This window comes from Ostrinia furnacalis, unplaced genomic scaffold (genome assembly GCF_004193835.3).
Source record: "Ostrinia furnacalis isolate ACB-3 unplaced genomic scaffold, ASM419383v2 OfSCF3056, whole genome shotgun sequence".
NCBI classification, from domain to species: domain Eukaryota; kingdom Metazoa; phylum Arthropoda; class Insecta; order Lepidoptera; family Crambidae; genus Ostrinia; species Ostrinia furnacalis.
In genome coordinates, this window is record NW_021133295.1 from 632,524 (window position 1) to 638,752 (window position 6,229).

Sequence of the window (6,229 nt, forward strand, 5' to 3'; positions counted from 1 at the left end):
TACCGGAGAATATTCCGAATACAGAAGTTTGAGTTGTCTAGCGGGACAACAATTTAATTTCACGGTGCGGCAGGAAGCCTATGAATATTATTATTATAAGTTCTACACATAACTTTACCTACAACTTAGATAAATTAAAATTTAAAAGTTAAGGTAAAACATTTTAGTAATAAGAACCTACTGAAAAACATGAATAAGTTTAGTTGTAAAGGAAAACTCTCTAGAGAGATGTGACCTAAGTTTGTGTAAAGTATTTCGTTTTTTCCTTTATGTATAACTGAACTTATTCTTAACATTTGTAGATATAAAGTAATAATAAGATATTTAATAGGTACATTAAGTTATTAGAACTCAACTCAACACCATGGACATAATAAAACAACATCGAATGGTTCAAAGCATACATAACATTACTTTTCCACGTGTCAACCGATGACCTCGCGCTTCCCGCAGGGAGTATCCGAATTGAGTCAATTTTGAACAAATGGAAATCTGCCCTTTGCTGTCCTCGGGGAGTCGTACTGACAACCCTGTCAAGTGACAAATTTCCACCTGCCTCCTAGACAAGCAATTTGAGAAAATAATTACAACCCGTCCGAATAACGTGACCCATTTTTCATAACGATCAGGGCTGCGGGCTGCGTGATTCGATTTTCTACTCGATAACCTGGTGTTGCTCGGATTAAATGAATTCATTTTCAGTGTTTTCACAACATTGTTTGTGACAGTACAGCTATGATGCTATGACTGAATGAAGGATTATTTACTTAACTGTGAAAAATAATTAAGATTGAAATATTTTACTTCTATTACCTACTCAACCTGAAAGTGAGTTTAAGAATCCATCAAGGTTGCAGGATTATTATTTTTTTCATTTTGTTATTTTTTCTGTGTCTATTATGTAGGTACTTAACAGTAGATAGTTATTGATTTTAAAAATACACTAGGCAAGTAGTCAAACTTAATCAATTACTATTTGAATGGAAGAACATTCTAAATAAAAACCATGAAAGACCATTGTATTAAAAACGCTCTTTTCACAAACCATTGTATCTGAAATCTGTGTAGTTACACGCTTAGTATTTTTATGCCACAGCCATTACTTCTCGTGCCTACTGCTCATTACTATAATTACGAGGCAAAGAGGTGTTCGGGAATGGGGAAAGAGTTTTGACAAAAAATGTTTTACCATTTACCAGGCTAAGACGTAAAATAGTTTTAGGTGTTTGCGTAAAACAAGGAAACCTACAAAAGCTTTAGCAAACGTAGTATCGCAAATGATATCAAACAATAAAGGAATACCTAAATCAAGGGATAGATCACATAACACACTTCGCCTAGTCTGTGAAAAATATAACAAGACTACTTAAGTATAAAATATTTTATGAATTCAATATTAATTACCTAATAAACTTTTTTGAAAAGTTTTCACTGAATGCGCAGGTAGGTTACCTACTTTTTGTCCATCGCGATACTTTATGAAAAACGGCCCTGACTAGGTCTGGAAGGGCACCCCTCTATCTGGCAGAATCTCGTTACGCAGAAACTCATTTGGCATAACTCACTTGGCATAATCTTCTTTAACCCAATATTTACAAGGCATAAACATTGTTAAATATAATCATCGTTCGCCGCATCGTCAGTGTAAGATCGGTCTTCAAATGTACCAACGAAGGTCATTTTAAAAAACTTGTTGGACAACAAAGCTATAGGTTAGGTTAGGTTACTTAGGTTAGACTTGCGACCTTACACAGCGTGAAGGCGAGTGAGCGAGCGAGCGCAGCGAGCGAAGCGAACGTGCCGCGGCAGCGGCCGCCGAGCGCTAAGTCTAACCAAAAAACGCAATTTAATCTCAAAATTTAATTTTCGGTTTTTTCAGAAACTAAGTTTCTGATCTTCCCCATTCACAGGGGGAGTTCCCCTACCCCCCTCTCTCCCTCCACCTCATCCCTACAACCCTTAATAATGCGATAGGGGAATAAAGATTTTACCTTTAATAGTATGCCAAAAGACGATTCTGTCTAAGAAATTTCTGCGATGTGATGGTTCTGCTTTTTAATTATTCGGGATATTAAAGTTATGCCTAAAGATGATTCTGCCTTACAAAATTATTAGTTTTGAATGTATATCAAATAAGTGTATGCCTAACGAATTTCTGCGTAAAGAAGATTGTGCCATCCGTTGTTATGCATAGAAAATTATGATTAAAAAAGTTCTGCGAAAAAAGGTAGAACCGTATGGAAGCAGTTGAACGCGAATGGCGTACATTTATAATTTCTTTCGCGATATATTTTCTTTTTATCTTAAAGAAAGTCAAAGACAGTAGTTATCTGCTGTAAATTTAATATTTTGCGTTTCATAATAATAAGGCTCGCACAATTTTATGAACTTTATAGGAAAAATACTGCCACTTAAGTTAACAAACAACACACAATTCGAAGTAAATTGAAAACTCCTTTAACACCAAAGGCAAAGATGTAAGAAAACACGACATGTTTTCCCCACAGTATATTATTTTACTGTAAACTTACCATTTCAGTCACGTGTATTCTACGATAAATATTGTAATACCTCTGCTGCTAAAACAGATTATCTCTGTACAGTCAACTTAAATATTTTAAAAACTTAAGTGGATGTTAATTTGAATTCCCAGGCTGGGAATAAAGCTTTATTAATTCGGGATGAGCGTTTATAGCTCCACTGAAACTGTTGAAAAGCAAATCTATTAGAGCGTTTTTGTGTGTATCTTATTCATGCCCTCAACAATGGGTTAGTAGAGCTTTGTTGTAACTCTAAATTAATAGCTTTTGTCTCTGCAGACCGCTTTTTGTATCGTTTTACTAAAAATATTAACTGCTATAAGCATCATTGCATCAAATACTTTTCAAGGGTTACCAAATATGCTTTAATTGATAGTCAAATTAAACAAGTAACAATATCATGTACCTACTTAAGCCAATTGAAAAGTAAGAATTAAGCTTTAAATTTATACGTACCATGCTGCTTTAAATGCTGACTGTACAACGTGTTGTGTCCACTGAAAGCCTTTGACAGCGAGAGTAAATATGTACATCACACGTCGAATCAGCTCGCGGCTGCCAACTGAAATACTGTTACGTCACGTAGGTACTCGTACAATTAACGTTACAGTTAAATTGAAAACCGATTTCGTAGCAATATTCGTAGCACTGTAGCACAGTCATTGATCGGCATGCAGAGTACGTGGGACACTATTTAAGTTGTGAGCCTAACTATGAAAACAAAGTAGTTTATTATTAAAATGGTATTGATTGCGTATATTGGTATTGTCTTTCATGATTTATGTACTTTTTAATGTGTCCGAAACACTTTTCATAGCATTTTTTCCACTCAGCTTGAGGCACCTCCAAAGCATGGTTTTTGACCGCACTGACAGTTGCTTCTGGCTACATAAATCGCTGTTCACGCATTTAATTTGAATATATGGGTACCAAAAGAAGTGTTAAGATTCCAAGCAAGAATTTTGTAGCGTTGGACCTGTTTATTTCATATTTTGAGTGTTCAAATAGTCAGTTGTTTGACGAGACGTGTAAAAGCTCACATTTTCGTCACGAATGGCGATTTGACTATGCTGGTCAGTTTCCCTTATTAAACTGAAGACTTTTGGAAAAAAGTGGCTGTTTACTATTAAGAATTAACCATTCTAAATTTCTCTAGTGACGTTTCTGTCATATAATCGGATATTTCGAAAAAATAGGCGACCGTAAGTTTCAAAGTGTTCCGAGCGCATGGGACTTTTGTTGGAATTGGTTCATCTTAAAACACCTCCATAGTCGATAGCTGTTTATTTTCAGGATCATTATGCATAGATCCTTAATTCGTCAACTGTCACAATTTTAAAAATGGCTTTTAAAGCTTTTAAAACTTATTTATCAAACATTTCCAAGGCCTAAACGACACAAGCGTCCTTTTGAGCGCTTGAAAAAATTTGTGACATCCAGCGAGAAAAAGACGTATTAACCATAATATGGTCATACAATATTTTATTACTGCTAGTGGAATTAATGCCTAGGATTATTTCAATCCTACGATATATCACATGACGAGGTTTCTCTTCCATTTTTCTGACAACTTCAATGTTTTCCGCCACTATTAGTCATTTTGGACGACTATCGCAAAGTTCACTGGTGAGCCAATGACATACAATATTATACTTCTCAAACTAGCGTTTTACAATGGCCAAGGACAGATCTTTATCACCAAAAGTGAAATTTAGCTGACCGCTTCAGTTTTGTATTGATTAACCACGTCAAAAGTCATAATAAATCTTCGCGCGAAAATTTCCGCAAGTCAATTCCATGTTTTTGTAGTCAAGATAATTTTCAATTCAATGTTAATAATACAAAACGTGCTCAAATGATAAAAAGTTTTGAATAAGGTTGTAGTCAAAAATGTCTAACTTTTCATTAAAAGTATCAGATATCGTCTAACAACACGTTATGTTGTCGAGGCTCACAACTTAAATAGTGCCCTAGTACCCTTAATGCTACGATAACTACGTTCGATTTATACAAACTTTATTATGTTATTAATATCATTTGAGTAATTTAATTTTTAATAGGGTAAGTGTACACTATAATTCGTGCATTTTCAAGGCGCGAGTGAATACGCACTTACAGGGCAGATATGTACGTACATGTCCATCCTAGAAGCATCTCTCTTAACATGAAGTGCGATTTAGGCCCTGCCAGTTCTGCATAAAAAAAACTTAGTGGACCATTGAACCCATCATACTTAGCATAAGCATTTGCTTAGTTTAGCTTGAGAGTTTATCGGGTATATCTATTAGTTGCAGAGCATTTCACATTACTCACCTTTCAAAATAAAAAGGTTAGTATAGATTTGGATGCGTATCTCCTCAAGCAATCTAAAAGCTTTGAACCGTTACGGTCAAAGGGTGCATTGCGATTATAAAACCTATTATCCCTTTCCCAAGCGCTTTAGATATTACAATCTACATACGTAATCTTGCATGTGCCACAGATACGATGATAAAAGTATCGCCAGCTCGCCCGGTCCTGACCCGGAAACCCGGCCGCGCGGCACCTGGCGCAAAACTGGCATTTCGCTTTTTGAATTTATTAGCTGGCTGGAGCCTATCCCGGCTTATGACTTTGATCCAACACGCTATTGCCTGCCACACTTGTACTTTTTAGCAGACTGTGTGAAATTAGCGGTGAACTCATACGAATACGACACGTAGAGATTGTTGAGGGGAGTTTTGCTTCGATGTGGTTGGTTTTTTGACCGAATAATAGAGTAAAATTAACAAAATGTAAGTAAGCCTACATAGTTATTTTATTATCATCAACGACGACATCATAAAGGTAGCAGGAAAGCGCTGGACGCAGGCCGCTACCAACCGGGCAACATGGAAAGCATTATGGGAGGCCTATGTTCAGCAGTGGCTGAGATGATGATGATGATGATGAGTTGTTTTATTTAAATATCTTCTTAGATGGGACGGCTATAAATGAATGATCTGTTCTAAACAACCGTCTAAAGTCCAAAAGCAATCGAAGTCACTCAAGGGCAGCAGATTTATATTCGCGGCACATACACAAATCGTTAGAACGGAGTTGCGAAACGGGCATTGGGAAGGGTCCATTCAAAAGTTAACATCACCGAACTTTACACGGCTGTCTCGAAATAGAAGCGAAGACAACAACTTACTTGGCACCGAGGCATTTATCGCGATGATACAAAACAGTCACGATGAAGTAGGTCTTTGAGACTCGCGAAACTGTGAAATCTATTTGTGCAAGTTTATTTCATGCAATACAAGGCACTGACAAAGATATGTATCGTAGCGAGAAAATATTTTTCTTTAACACAGTTTATCGAGAACACTTTGAAGGAGGTTGTATTGATTAAAGATAAAGCAATACGAAAAAAGGAGGTCAAAGAAGCAAGCAATTTGCGGCGCTGAAGTTTTTCTTTTAACTGTTTTGATAGGACAGGAAGCTGTTTACAGTGGGTACAATGTTTTTTCGTTGAAACACCAGATATTGACATCACAGGGATTTATCTTTCATGAGTACGCGCTGGCCTAATGTTATTATTACTATTATTTCATAGACTTAGTTTCATTCATAACTCTTGAAACATGATGGTAGCTTTTTACAATTTTCATTCAGTTATGTTACCTCTACTTACATAAATGTACATTATTGTCTTTTCATGATCTTCT